This window comes from Pogoniulus pusillus, chromosome 7 (assembly GCF_015220805.1).
Source record: "Pogoniulus pusillus isolate bPogPus1 chromosome 7, bPogPus1.pri, whole genome shotgun sequence".
NCBI classification, from domain to species: domain Eukaryota; kingdom Metazoa; phylum Chordata; class Aves; order Piciformes; family Lybiidae; genus Pogoniulus; species Pogoniulus pusillus.
This window is the reverse complement of record NC_087270.1, coordinates 40,001,557-40,016,916: the sequence shown is the minus strand read 5'-3', so window position 1 is coordinate 40,016,916 and position 15,360 is coordinate 40,001,557. Positions and strand designations below refer to the sequence as shown.

Here is a 15,360-nt window from a genome sequence, read left to right as displayed (position 1 = left end):
GGTCATAGCCACCCTGCTGCAGAAGGATGCAGAAGGGTGTGAAACCTTCCCAGGCTGCTCAGGGATCAGGTCACATCCACCTCAATGCAGAAGGATGCAGAAGGGTGTGAAACCTTCCCAGGCTGCTCAGGGATCAGGTCATATCCACCCTGCTGCAGAAGGATGCAGAAGGGTGTAAAACCCTCCCAGGCTGCTCAGGGATCAGGTCATATCCACCCTGCTGCAGAAGGATGCAGAAGGGTGTAAAACCCTCCCAGGCTGCTCAGGGATCAGGTCATATCCACCTCAATGCAGAAGGATGCAGAAGGGTGTGAAACCTTCCCAGGCTGCTCAGGGATCAGGTCACATCCACCTCAATGCAGAAGGATGCAGAAGGGTGTGAAACCTTCCCAGGCTGCTCAGGGATCAGATCATAGCCACCTCAATGCAGAAGGATGCAGAAGGGTGTGAAACCTTCCCAGGCTACTGAGGAATTGAGTCAAATACAGGTGCAAAATGACCCACTAAAGCAAACAGGCTGCTCCACAAGTGGCTCATGTGTTCCCCTTGGGTTGTTTGCAAGTCCTTCAGCTTCTATATACTTTGTACCTGGAAGGTGTTAAGCCAAGCAGCTGTGTTTGATAAGCAAACTCCTCAGTGCCTCCTGGGTACCTCACCATTGGCTCAGACAGCCTCAGGATCAACCCCCAAAGCTGCTTTTTACACAGCCTTGCACAGCTGAAGGGCATTTTCCCTCTCCTTATGCTGTGCAGCTACAGCACATTAGAAATGAAAGCATGGCCACCAGCTTCTGCATGCACCAGAATGATCACTGCAACATTAACAGGAGCCCTTCTAACACATTGCTGCACAGCTGAATGGCATTTCCCTTCTCCTTATGCTGTGCAACTACAGCACATTAGAAATGGAAACCAGGCCACCAGCTTCTGCATGCACCAGAATGGGCACTGCAACATTAACAGGAGCCCTTCTAGCACACTGCTGCACAGCTGAAGGGCATTTCCCTTCTCTTTATGCTGTGCAACTACAGCATATTAGCAATGGAAGCATGGCCACCAGCTTCTGCATGCACCAGAATGGTCACTGCAACATTAACAGGAGCACTTCTAACACATTGCTGCACAGCTGAATGGCATTTCTCTCTCCTTATGCTGTGCAGCTACAGCATATCAGTAATGGAAGCATGGCCACCAGCTTCTGCATGCACCACAATGGTCACTGCAACATTAACAGGAGCCCTTCTAACACACTGCTGCACAGCTGAAGGGCATTTCCCTTCTCCTTATGCTGTGCAACTACAGCACATTAGAAATGGAAACCAGGCCACCAGCTTCTGCATGCACCAGAATGGGCAATGCAACATTAGGGGTAGGTCCAGGCTGGATGTTAGGAGGAAGTTATTGGCAGAGAGAGTGATTGGCATTGGAATGGGCTGCCCAGGGAGGTGGTGGGGTTGCTGTTCCTGGAGGTGTTGAAGCCAAGCCTGGATGAGACACTTAGTGCCATGGTCTGGTTGACTGGATAGGGCTGGGTGCTAGGTTGGACTGGCTGAGCTTGGAGGTCTCTTCCAACCTGCTTGATTCTATGATTCTGTGATTAACAGGAGCCCTTCTAACACATTGCTGGTTTAGGAGGAACCACCTGAATGATTCCCACTTGCGCCCTGTAGCTGAGCTCCATCAAGAGCTTTACCTCCTTTGCTCTCCATTCCTTGAGAGGCAGCTTTTGCTAGCACAAACCAGGCAGGATTTGCCCTTGTGCCCCATCCAAGCAAAAGAGAGAAAAATAACATGGAACAATCACAAAGCTTTCATTTGAGAAATTAACTGGCAAGGGAATGAGGTTAAAAATAAAGTTCTTTGGCCAGCACCTTTATAAACTCCAGCTACATTCTCTGGAATATAATTCATAAGCACAATATGTTTTTTTGTGGTGAATGAGTGTGAACTACCAGAAAAGGAAAGAGGAAACCCCTAATGTAGTCCTGAATAGACCTGTGAAAAAGGATAATAAAACTTGTCCTGGATTTCCTTTAGCAGCAGGTGCTTCCTTTGGAGGCTCTATTCATTCAGATTTTGGACAGGGACACTTTGCCAATTTGGTTTTCTTGAAATTATTTTTATTGTTGTAAACTCAGAGTTCATCTGATCTGAGTGAAGGAGAATTTATCTCCTTGACCGCTGTCCAGGTCATAGTCATAGAATCATAGGATCATAGAATGATAGAAACAGTCAGGGTTGGAAGGGAGCACAAGCATCATCTAATTCCAACCCCCTGCCATGCCCAGGGACACCCTACCCTAGAGCAGGCTGCACACAGCCTCACACAGCCTGGCCTCAAACACCTCCAGCCATGGGGCCTCAACCACCTCCCTGGGCAACCCATTCCAGCCTCTCACCACTCTCCTGCTCAACAACTTCCTCCTCACCTCCACTCTCACTCTCCCCACCTCCAGCTTCGCTCCATTCCCCCCACTCCTGCCTCCCTGACACCCTCAAAAGTCCCTCCCCAGATTTTTTGTAGCCCCCTTCAGATGCTGGAAGGCCACAAGAAGGTCACCTGGGAGCCTCCTCTGCTCCAGACTGCACAGCCCCAACTCTTTCAGTCTGTGCTCACAGCAGAGCTGCTGCAGCCTCTGAGCATCCTCCTGGCCCTGCTCTGGACACACTCCAGCATCTCCACATCCCTCTTGTCCCAGGGGCTCCAGAGCTGGATGCAGTACTCCAGGTGGGGTCTCAGCAGAGCACAGCAGAGGAGGAGAATCCCCTCCCTGGCCCTGCTGGCCACACTTCTGCTGCTGCAGCCCAGGCTCTGCTTGGCTTTCTGGGCTGCAAGTGCACACTGCTGGCTCCTGTTGAGCTTCTCCTCCAGCAGCACCCCCAAGTCCCTCTCCTGAGGGCTGCTCTCCAGCCACTCTCTGCCCAGCCTGGATTTGTGCTTGGCATTGCAAGTCCCACAAGGGCAACAGGAAAGCTTCCACATCTGACAGGTAGAAAGGTGCTCAGGTTGTTTCCTCAAGCATCCTAACCTTGAAGGCCCTACATTTTCATTTTAACTAGACCACTCATGCTTGGTGAGCTGCTCTGCTGTTACACCCACTCCTATTTACCCACAAAAGTGTAGCAAGACAGTAGCTGTGGCTGGGAAGGGTGGTGTACAGCTGCTCAAGTTCACAAAGCAGGGCAACATTAAGCACTGACTGATGGCTGGAGAGCCCTTAGCCAGAGAATTCAATTGCTGCCTGTCCCTTGTTCACAAATTGCAAAGGCCTGCACTGTCCAGAGGGTCACAGAGACCTTTCACCTCTCAACAGTTCTCCAGATGACACCAGGAGAAGCCTTCTTGTCAAACATCAGCCTTGCCTTCTCTCCTAAGCACTTTCCCCATCCAATCGCAGCACTGCCCAAACTCTACCTGTCCTCTCCATCCCCATCCCTACATTTAATTCCAGCACAGCCCAAACTCTGTCTATCCTTTGCCATTGGAATGGGCTGCCCAGGGAGGTGGTGGAGTTGCTGTGCCTGGAGGTGTTGAAGCCAAGCCTGGCTGGGGCACTTAGTGCCATGGTCTGGTTGCTTGGCCAGGGCTGGGTGCTAGGTTGGACTGCATGAGCTTGGAGGTCTCTTCCAGCCTGGCTGATTCTATGATTCTCTGAGCAGGGTTTTATGGCCCTACTTTGGAACTTACTTTTGATTCAGACTCAGTGATCTCTTTGGGTGCCTTCCAACCCCTGACATCCTGTGATCCTGTGAACCTCTTGTACCAGAATCACCCATGCACTATATTCATCTTCTGTCCTTCTCACTCAGATCACTTCTGTCTTTTTTAGAAGGCTTCTCTGTCATCCCCTGCCTCAAGTTCAAATTTCTCATCCATGCCTTCAGAGCCCTGCACGATGCTGCCCCTTTCCTGCTCATTCTTCCTTCTTCCTTCCTTACATACAAGTGGTAAATGCCCTCTCCGAGCACAGAGCTGCTGACAACGTCAGTTCTGAGGGAAAGAGGTGACAAGTCTAGGAAACAACCACCAGCCTCTGCAGGCCTCTCATGTACAATTTGGACAGTGGTGTTGGCTTGAGCCAGAGCTTAGCCAAAAAATGTTTCTTTGTCCCATTGTTCACAGGAATTATTGACCACACAGCACGGAACGAAGCGAATCCCTGGGCAAATGCAGTCACTGACAGGTGCTCAGTGCCATTGTTACCAGCATGGCTATAAACCTCTGCCAGATACAGAGGGTTAGAGGTGCAGGCAGTTGGATGAGCTCTTTGCTTGTGTTTGCTTCACTAGGACTGAGGTGAAGCAGGGAAGAAGAATGGGACAAAGCAAGTACAGAAAAACAAACCAGATGTTTGCTGAAGCTACCTCGTTTAGAGTCATGGAATTGTGAGGGCTGGAAGGGACCTCAAGGATCATCTAGCTCCAAACAGCCTCCCCAGCATGGAATGAAGTGAATCCCTGGGCAAATGCAGTCACTGACAGGTGCTCAGTGCCATTATTACCAGCATGGGTATAAACCTCTGCCAGATTCAGAGGGTTAGAGGTGCAGGCAGTTGGATGAGCTCTTTGCTTCACCAGGACTGAGGTGAAGCAGGCAAGGAGAATCTCTGATGGGACAAAGCAGCTACTGAATAAAAAACCCAGATGTTTGCTGAAGCTGTCTCGTTTAGAGTCATGGAATTGTCAGGGCTGGAAGGGACCTCAAGTTTCATCTAGCTGCAACCAGCCTCCCCAGCATGGAATGAAGTGAACCCCTGGGCAAATGCAGTCACTGACAGGTGCTCAGTGCCATTGTTACCAGCATGGCTATAAACCTCTGCCAGATACAGAGGGTTAGAGGTGCAGGCAGTTGGATGAGCTCTTTGCTTGTGTTTGCTTCACTAGGACTGAGGTGAAGCAGGGAAGAAGAATGGGACAAAGCAAGTACAGAAAAACAAACCAGATGTTTGCTGAAGCTGCCTCGTTTAGAGTCATGGAATTGTCAGGGCTGGAAGGGACCTCAAGGATCATCTAGCTCCAAACAGCCTCCCCAGCATGGAATGAAGTGAATCCCTGGGCAAATGCAGTCACTGACAGGTGCTCAGTGCCATTATTACCAGCATGGCTATAAACCTCTGCCAGATACAGAGGGTTAGAGGTGCAGGCAGATGGATGAGCTCTTTGCTTGTGTTTGCTTCACTAGGACTGAGGTGTGGCAGGCAAAGAGAATCTCTGATGGGACAAAGCAGCTACTGAATAAAAAACCCAGATGTTTGCTGAAGCTGCCTCGTTTAGAGTCATGGAATTGTCAGGGCTGGAAGGGACCTCAAGGATCTTCTATCTCCAAACAGCCTCCCCAGCATGGAATGAAGTGAATCCCTGGGCAAATGCAGTCACTGACAGCTGTTCAGTGCCATTGTTACCAGCATGGGTATAAACCTCTGCCAGATTCAAAGGGTTAGAGGTGCAGGCAGATGGATGAGCTCTTTGCTTGTGTTTGCTTCACTAGGACTGAGGTGAAGGAGGCAAACATTGTTTTCCATCTCTCTACCAGGCACTGTCTTCAGAGCAGTGCCCAAAACCCACCTGCTGCCATCACCTAACCCTGTACCTCCTGTCCCTGTGGCCACATCAGTGGTGCCTTGGAAAACACCACACCTCAGCCACACCATGAGAATGTCATATGCAGGTTTTGGCACTGCAGGGGTCATCAGCCCTCTCTGAATAGCAGAATAGTCATCCTAGAGCTGCACTCAAGCATCTCATGATGAGAAGTTGCTGATGGCTAATGTAGGTCAACCCAGTCCTGCAGGAATCACAGAACCAAGCAGGTTGGAAGAGACCTCCAAGCTAATCCAGCCCAACCTAGCACCCAGCCCTGGCCAATCAACCATACCATGGCACTAAGTGCCCCAGCCAGGCTTTTTACAACCCAACCTTGCTCCAGAGAGGATTTCACACAATATTTCAATCACTTCCTCTGGGAGACTCCAACAATAGGAAGTTCTTCATGAAGAGGAAGTTCTTCACCATGAGAGTGGTGAGAGGCTGGAGTGGGTTGCCCAGGGAGGTGGTTGAGGCCCCATGGCTGGAGGTGTTTGAGGCCAGGCTGGCTGAGGCTGTGTGCAGCCTGCTCTAGGGTAGGGTGTCCCTGGGCATGGCAAGGGGGTTGGAACTGGCTGCTCCTTGTGCTCCCTTCCATCCCTGACTGTTCTATGATTCTAATATGGATTTCTTGGCTATAGAAGAATTCCCAGGGACTGAGCTGAAGTTTCCTCCACCCTTGAAATGCACCTCCTCAAACAAGGTCAAACCAGGAACTTCCCTCCTTTCTCACTGAGCCACTGAGGAGCTCCACCACTCCCCAAGTGCAGGTGGCCAAGGCAGCAAAACGATCTGGGCTGGGCTGCAAATCCTGAAAAATCAGACCTAGAGGGATCCTATTGCAGTTCAAAGGAGCCCACTGGAGAGGAAAGAAAATGCAGCATATTTTGTCCTGTTAATCTTTTGGCAGCTCAGGTGAGACAGATGCAGCTGGAGGGAGACCTGAATTATTCTGTATGTGTTTTCTGTAGGTGCATCTCAGATGATCTGCTGAGTTTGCACAAGAAGCCTTCTGCTAATCAGTTTTTTTCAGTGTCAGATATAACAAAGCTCTGCTGTGCTGAACAGCAAGGAAGTGGTGCTGCTGGAAGTGAAATGTGCTGTTGTGGTGTGTGAACTCAGAAGTTCTGGGCTCCTCAGTTCAAGAGAGATGTTGAGGTGCTGGAAGGTGTCCAGAGAAGGGCAAGGAAGGTGGTGAGGGGCCTGGAGCACAGCCCTGTGAGGAGAGGCTGAGGGAGCTGGGGGTGTGCAGCCTGCAGAAGAGGAGGCTCAGGGCAGAGCTCATTGCTGTCTGCAGCTGCCTGCAGGGAGTCTCTGTGCCTGGAGGTGTTGAAGCAAAGCCTGGCTGAGGCACTTAGTGCCATGGTCTGGCATGCCAATCACTCTCTCTGACAACAACTTTCTCCTAACATCCAGCCTGGAGCTCCCCCACCACAACTTGAGACTGTGTCCCCTTCTTCTGCTGCTGGTTGAAACAAAACATGAACAGAAAGGCTCAGTCTCTGTGTTTAAGGCTCAGCCTCTGTGTTTGAGGCTCAGCCTCTGTGTTTAAGGCTCAGCCCCTGTGTTTAAGGCTCAGCCTCTGTGTTTAAGGCTCAGCCTCTGTGTTTAAGGCTCAGCCCCTGTGTTTAAGGCTCAGCCTCTGTGTTTAAGGCTCAGCCTCTGTGTTTAAGGGTGGTTTGGATATGGTGCTTGGGGATATTGGTTTAAGATGACTCTTGCAGAGCAGGGTTCAAGGTTGGACTCGGTGACCCTGAGGGGCTTTGCCAACCTGCACAGTGCTGTGATTCTATGACCCCATCCCAGGCCTGACTCTACTCCGTAGCTCCTCGCACACCCTGCACAGCCTCCAGTTGTGCCTGCACACACACACAGAGGCTGACACACAGAGCTGTTTTTCCTTTGGCCCAGGCAGACAGCAGCAGAGCCTGTGAGGAGGAAGCTGACCACAAGCTTTTGGGACTTGCTTCTGCTGGCGAAGGAGGAGGTGGCGAATGCAGGTATCGTCGCCTTGGCTTTGTTTTGCTCCTTGCTCTCCATCGCTGGCTGAGGAGCTGAGGCAGGGCTGCTGTGGGCAGGAGAAGGTGGGGCTGTCGGTGCAGATGTTGCCCGGGCAGGCTGAGGTTCCCACAGCAGAAGGAAGCGGGGCCCCACAGAGCCCCAGCGGGCTGGCGGAAGTGGCAGCAGGGCTGGACGCCCCTGGACGCTGGTCCAGGGATGATGGGGGAGATGAAGTGAAGGGAGGGGGGGGTTGTCCCGGTGTAAGGGGGGGGACATCTATTCTTAGAGATCTGGTGGAGGGGGATTTTATTGTAAGGCTTTGTTTATACCCAAAGCTGAATGAATCAAGTGACCTTGTTTATTGCCGGTCTCCTGAATGGACTGCAGAAGGAGAGGGAGGAGGGATGGTGGTGCAGGGGGGGTATTATTGTTAACTCTGCCATTCACAACTCCTTCTCCTTTTTCTTTTTTTTCCCACCACACATTGTTGCCAAGATAAAAGAATAAAAGGTGAAACTCTATTCCTTCCTTTCTCCATCTCCACAATGTTCTTCAACTCCCCAGGCGGGAGGCTGTAGGGATGAAAGTGCCAAGCCACGGAGCCATGCACAAGTGAGAGGCCTGATCCTGCTGCTGCTGAGCCCATGTCTTGCCAGGCTCACTTTCCATGGTAGGACAAGGCAGCTGAAGCAATCTCCCTGGGGCTCAGAGGGTATCTCTCCAGGGAGGGCATCGGGACACAAAGCGACCTTTTACCACTACCATTGGATGAGCTTCTCTTTGCCTCCAGATTGAGGCATGGCCACAGACCTCACACACGGAGCCATCACTCTCAGGAAGTAACCTGATCACTCTCAGTCAGAACAAGATAAGGGTGAGTGGAGAAAGAGGATAAAGTACATCTGGTGGCCATGTCACTCATCACAGCAGTCCTCCCTGCCCTGCTGAATAGCTGAGAGATGGAGAGAGAAACAGCATCAGCAGAACAGACTGAACATGCCTCAGTTTATTCTCCTTTCATGACCCTAGTGTTCATTGAGTCATGGAATCATAGAATCAAGCAGGCTGGAAGAGACCTCCAAGCTCAGCCAGTCCAACCTAGCACTCAGTCTTGTCCAGTCAACCAGACCATGGCACTAAGTGCCCCAGCCAGGCTTGGCTTCAACACCTCCAGGCACAGAGACTCCACCACCTCCCTGGGCAGCCTATTCCAATGCCAATCACTCTCTCTGACAACAACTTCCTCATAACATCCAGCCTAGACCTCCCCTGCCACAGCTTGAGACTCTGTCCCCTTGTTCTGTTGCTGCTTGCCTGGCAGAATACACTGACCCCCACCGAGCTGCAATCTCCCTTCAGGTAGTTGTAGACAGCAAAGATGTTGTCATAGGAGAGGTGCTCCAGCCTCCTGGCCCTGCTCTAGACATACTCCAGCATCTCCACAGCCCTCTTGTCCCAGGGGCTCCAGAACTGGATGCAGGACTCCAGGTGGGGTCTCAGCAGAGCACAGCAGAGGAGGAGAATCCCCTCCCTGGCCCTGCTGGCCACACTGCTGCTGCTGCAGCCCAGGCTCTGCTTGGCTTTCTGGGCTGCAAGTGCACACTGCTGGCTCCTGTTGAGCTTCTCCTCCAGCAGCACCCCCAAGTGCCTCTCCTCAGGGCTGCTCTCCAGCCACTCACTGCCCAGCCTGCATTTCTGCTTGGCATTGCCTCTAGCAGCAGGACCTTGCCCTTGTTCTTGTTGAACCTCCTGAGCTTGGCTTGTGCCCACCTCTGCAGCCTGCCCAGGTCCCTCTGGATGGATCCCTGCCCTCCAGCCTGGCTGCTGCACCACACAGCTTGGTGTGGGCAGCAAACTTGCTGAGGCTGCACTCAGTGCCTGTGTCCATGTCATAATATTTAGGCACTTAACTGACCATCACTTCACTTGGACCTATCCAGGTAAGAGGAAAGACAGCTGCAGTGTGGCACAAAGTTTGCAGTATGATAGGCATAAAGCAAGCCTGGTGTGGCTTAGAGCTGGATGTTGCCACTCTGTGCTAGGAGATCTTCAGGCTTGAATAAATCTTTGTATTTATAAATATTTATGGTACTAAAACTTGGGTTTGTGACAGCCTGTGCAGAGATTAGAAGAGCAACTAAGGCACACACACAGGAAAAAAACAAACTACCAAACCACCAGAAAGTATCCCAAAAGAGGGAATTTCTGCCATCTAGAGGTCTGATTTTACAACTACAATCCAGACTGCAAAAGCTACGCCAGGATTTCACCTCTCTTCAACACATGCATGCAAGTAGGCATGTGTGTACCTGGGCACATGAACTCCTTCCTAGGCAGCACTTAAAAGGGGAAGAGAGGAGCAATGGGAAGAGATGTAACAAGGCTGAGTGCAGGGTTCTACACTTGGGCCACAATAACCCCAAGCAGCACTACAGGCTGGGGCCAGAGAATCAGAGAATAATAGAATCAACCAGGTTGGAAGAGAGCTCCAAGCTCAGCCAGCCCAACCTAGCACCCAGCCCTGAACAATCAACCAGACCATGGCACTAAGTGCCTCAGCCAGGCTTGGCTTCAACACCTTCAGGCACACAGACTCCACCACCTCCCTGGGCAGCCCATTCCAATGCCAATCACTCTCTCTGACAACAACTTCCTAACAACATCCAGCCTAGACCTCCCCTGGCACAGCTTGAGACTGTGTCCCCTTGTTCCACTGCTGGTTACCGGGGAGAAAAGACCAACCCAACTGAGGACAGAGTGGCTGAGAGCAGCCAGGCAGAGAGGGCCCTGTGGGTGCTGGGAGAGAGGAGCTGAAGCTGAGGCAGCAGTGCCCAGGTGGGCAGCAGAGCCAATGGCATCCTGGGCTGGCTCAGGAGCAGTGTGGGCAGCAGGACAAGGGAGGTTCTTGTGCCCCTGTGCTTAGCACTGCTCAGGCCACACCTTGAGTGCTGTGTCCAGGTCTGGGCCCCTCAATTCAAGAGAGATGTTGAGGTGCTGGAAGGTGCAGCAGGGCAGCAAGGCTGGGGAGGGGCCTGGAGCAGAGCCCTGTGAGGAGAGGCTGAGGGAGCTGGGGGTGTGCAGCCTGCAGCAGAGGAGGCTCAGGGCAGAGCTCATTGCTGTCTACAATTACCCTGACTGAATTCTATGATTCTATTTTGGGATCGTCCAATTTTCTTTTACATTTATGTTAGAAACATCTCAGCCTTTCACCCTTGAAAACAGTCATTTGTGTGCAGCAGAACAGCTCCCCTAGAGACACCCACTACCAAATAGCCCATACACTAGTGCTGTGGGTCACAGAGTCATAGAATCAGTCAGGTTTGGAAGGGACCACAAGGAGCAGCCAGTTTCAAGCCCCCTGCCATGCCCAGGGACACCCTACCCTAGAGCAGGCTGCACACAGCCTCACACAGCCTGGCCTCAAACACCTCCAGCCACGGGGCCTCAACCACCTCCCTGGGCAACCCATTCCAGCCTCTCACCACTCTCCTGCTCAACAACTTCCTCCTCACCTCCACTCTCACTCTCCCCACCTCCAGCTTTGCTCCATTCCCCCCACTCCTGCCACTCCCTGACAGCTTCAAAAGTCCCTCCCCAGATTTTTTGTAGTCCCCTTCAAATGCTGCCAGGCCACAAGAAGGTCACCTGGGAGCCTCCTCTGCTCCAGCCTGCACAGCCCCAACTCTTTCAGTCTGTGCTCACAGCAGAGCTGCTGCAGCCTCTCAGCATCCTCCTGGCCCTGCTCTGGACACACTCCAGCATCTCCACAGCCCTCTTGTCTCAGGGGCTCCAGACCTGGCTGTAATACCTCAGGTGGGGTCTCAGCAGAGTGGAGTAGAGGGGCAGTACCTAGGGTGGAAGGAAAAAAGGGCAATGTTCTTCTCACCAGAGTGTGGCAGGTGAAAAGGAGGGCTCGGAAGGCTTCAGTCTTGCTTTTCAGCACTGCGCTTGGCTGCTCTGGAGTGTTTTTCGCTTTGTTTTGCTTTGTTTTGGTTTGGTTTTGGGTTGCTTTTTTTATGTGAAAGCCTTAGTTCAATCCCAAAGCACAACAGGACCAACTCTCAGGCTTTCCAGAACGCTCCCAAGATGGGATGCCCCCTTGTTTTTTTCCCCACCCCGTTTCTAATTGGGATTTCTCCTGCTGAAATCATCAGAGGCTCATTATGCAGCAAAGCAGAAAGCAATTTACCTTTATTAAAGAGCAGTTCTGCAGTTCTCCATGAGCTCACAGTGGGATGGGACCATTCCCTTCTCTGCATTGTATACTTAGCCTGTAATTGCAGAGTGATTGCTTTGAAATCCTGGCAGCCGAGTAGGAACGTAGGTGGCATTGAAAAGTTGGTGATGCAACTCCTATCCCAGAACAGCAGGCAGCAGGTTGGTCAAAGCCCTTTTCAACAGTGACTCAGTGTTCCTCTAAACACAGTGGGAAAACAGAACACCAAATCACACTCTTTTTTTTAAGCCCATTTGAGGATTTGAATAATGACTTTATGACTAGAGCGAGCCTGCCAGGCTGGTAGGAGGTTTGGGATGGTTGTGGAGAGCCAATCACTGGCAGAAGGACTGGGAAAGCATCGAGTTTGGAGGAGGAAGTGATGCACAAGCTCTGGTAGAGCAGACAGAGTTGAGAAAATACAGTGATTATTTGGTAGCCTTGGCTCTGCTTTAGCCTGAGCTAATTAACAAGCATCAATTAAGGGCCAGGAGGATGCTGAGAGGGCTGCAGCAGCTCTGCTGTGAGCACAGACTGAAAGAGTTGGGGCTGTTGAGTGTGGAGCAGAGGAGGCTCCCAGGTGACCTTCTTGTGGCCTTCCAGCATCTGAAGGGGGCTACAAAAAAAGCTGGGGAGGGACTTTTGAGGCTGTGAGGGAGTGGCAGGAGTGGGGGGAATGGAGCAAAGCTGGAGGTGGGGAGAGTCAGAGTGGAGGTGAGGAGGAAGTTGTTGAGCAGGAGAGTGGTGAGAGGCTGGACTGGGTTGCCCAGGGAGGTGGTTGAGGCCCCATGGCTGGAGGTGTTTGAGGCCAGGCTGTGTGAGGCTGTGTGCAGCCTGCTCTAGGGTAGGGTGTCCCTGGGCATGGCAGGGGGGGTTGGAACTGGCTGCTCCTTGTGGTCCCTTCCAACCCTGACTGATTCTATGATTCTATGATTCTATGAACCCAGGCACATGACTCCAGGTCTACTCACAACTTCTGCACTTACTCTTGGCTCACAAGGCCTTCCTTTAGCTGTCTTTCTTAAAAGGAAAACAAACCCAAATTCTTCCTTAAAGTCCAATGGCCATTCTTGCTGTGAGTGTGGCTTCCCAGTCCTGTTCAATATCTTTATTGATGACCTGGACCAGGGGTCGAGTCCAGCATCAGTGAGTTTGCAGATGACACCAAGCTAGGAGCAGCTGTGGAGCTGCTGGAGGGTAGCAGAGCCCTGCAGAGGGACCTGGCCAGGCTGGATGGGTGGGCAGAGGCCAATGGGATGAGATTGAACAAGGCCAAGTGCAGGGTTCTACACTTTGGCCACAACAACCCCAAGCAGCACTCCAGGCTGGGGCCAGAGTGGCTGAGAGCAGCCAGGCAGAGAGGGAGCCAGCAGCATGCCCAGGTGGCCAAGAACACCAATGGTATCCTGGCTTGGATTTAAAATACTGTGGCCAGCAGGATCAGGGAGGTGATTGTCCCCTTGGACTCAGCTCTGGTGAGGCCACACCTCGAGTGTTGTGTTCAGTTTTGGGCACTGCAATAAAATAGAGAAGTAGAGGTGTTGGAGTGGGTCCAGAGGAAGGCAATGAAGCTGAGGAAGGGCCTGGAGAATAAATCTGATGAGGAATGACTGAGGGAGCTGGGGATGGGTAGTGTGAGGAAGAGGAGGCTGAGGGGAGACCTCATTGCTGTCTACAGCTACCTGAAGAGACACTGTGGAGAGGCTGCTGCTGGGCTCTGCTCACAGGAGACAGAAGAAGGGGGAAAGACCTCAAGCTGAGGCTGGGGAGGTTTAAATTGGAAAACGTTTTTCATGGAGAGAGTGGTCAGGGAGTGGAATGAGCTGCCCTTCCAATTAACTAAACCATGGCACTAAGTGCCTCATCCAACCTCCTTTTAAACACCTCCAGGGATGGAGACTCCTCCCCAGGCAGCCCATTCACTCTTCCTGTAAAGAAAACGTCTCTTGTGCCTACACCAGGGGCAGACACCTGTCTACAACTACTTGAAGTGAGGCTGTAGCCAGGTGGGAGTTGGTCTCTCCTGCTAGCCACAACTGTCTCAAGTTGTGCTGGGGAAGGTCCAGGCTGGATGTTAGGAGGAAGTACCTGCCAGAGAGAGTGATTGGCATTGGAATGGGCTGCCCAGGGAGGTGGTGGAGTCTCTGTGCCTGGAGGTGTTGAAGCCAAGCCTGGCTGGGGCACTTAGTGCCATGGTCTGGTTGCTTGGCCAGGGCTGGGTGCTAGGTTGGGCTGGCTGAGCTTGGAGGTCTCTTCCAACCTGCTTGATTCTATGATTCTATGAAAGTGAACCACTTCCATTATCTCAGCTTAGAAGAAGGGAAACTGAAGCATGATGCACAAACTTTCTTCCCCCAAGGTGATGGAGTAAATGAGCAGCAAGATGGATCAAAACCCCTCACAGCAGTGCTCTGCTGTAGCCACTGAGCAGCATCACCTTCATTTAACTCAGACCATTATCAGTTTGCAAATGCTACTGATGGAAAAGACCTCCTGAGCCCTTTAGCAGCTCCCTGTTGGTGCAGGCTTTTTTCCATGCCACGTGCTGTAGACAAGAGTCTACATTATGCAATGTCTACATTAAAACAATTCAAGCAAGGGGTGTTGGGGGGGGACACACATACATCTCTAATTTCCTTTGGGGGAAACAATTGAGTAGCTGAATGGATTGCAGCATTAGGAAATATTTCCTCATGTCCAACCCCTGCCACAGTTTCTAGAATCTGTTGATGAATTATTAATAGAAAGGGAAATAAATACAGGTATTACTGCCCAAAGACACTGCCTGCTACTAATAGCTGCCAAAGCAATATATTCCCCTTGTTTTTAGCTTTGATTAGCCCTTTCTTTGCTAAGGGTTACAAGACCCTTACACATCCATTAGCCAGTCAGCCATGTGAAATTAATGGGGAGCAATTTTCATAAGCATTACTCAGAACTAATAATAATTAAGCATTATTTTCTGCTCAGATAACACAGCCAGGAGGGGGGTGAAAAAAAAAGAGGTCTGACTTTTATGCCAAGATGGGTTTGCATTAGCTTAAGGTAGGATGAATTAAGTCTCATTTACAAGGCTTCTCTACCAGCAAAGCCAGAAAAATAGCAAGGTAATTAAAACCAATTTGTGAGGTTCTGTCCCACTGCACATTCAGTGAGTTTTAGAGCTGCTGCAAATTGCAGGTGCTTTTATGCTGCTGGGATGGTGGGATGCTGAGGGAGAGCTTGCTGCTTGCCTCCTTCCCCGGGCCTTCCAAGAGAAGCAACCTCCTTCTGAAGAGCAGAATGTGCTCTGCAGTGCACTTTGCTGCTGGAGAAGCAATGAAGGATGTTAAATGAAGGCTCAGCTGAGTCTCAGCTCAGGCTGGGATGTGGAGCTCTCAGCAGCTCGTGTCAAAGGCTTCTCCCAGGCAAGCAGCAATAGAATAAGGGGACACAGTCTCAGTTGTGGCAGGGGAGGTCTGGGCTGGATGTTAGGAGGAAGTTGTTGGCAGAGAGAGTGATTGGCATTGGAATGGGCTGCCCAGGGAGGTGGTGGAGTCTCTGTGCCTGGAGGTGTTGAAG

The 15,360-nt window shown here is 51.5% G+C and overlaps 1 protein-coding gene across 1 annotated transcript in view; it reads right to left on the bottom strand.

Annotated features, from left to right (window-relative positions):
- Positions 1-15,360, bottom strand: part of MSRA (methionine sulfoxide reductase A) — a 471,584-nt gene that overhangs the window by 99,617 nt on the left and 356,607 nt on the right. The gene's annotated exons all lie outside the window — the stretch shown is intronic.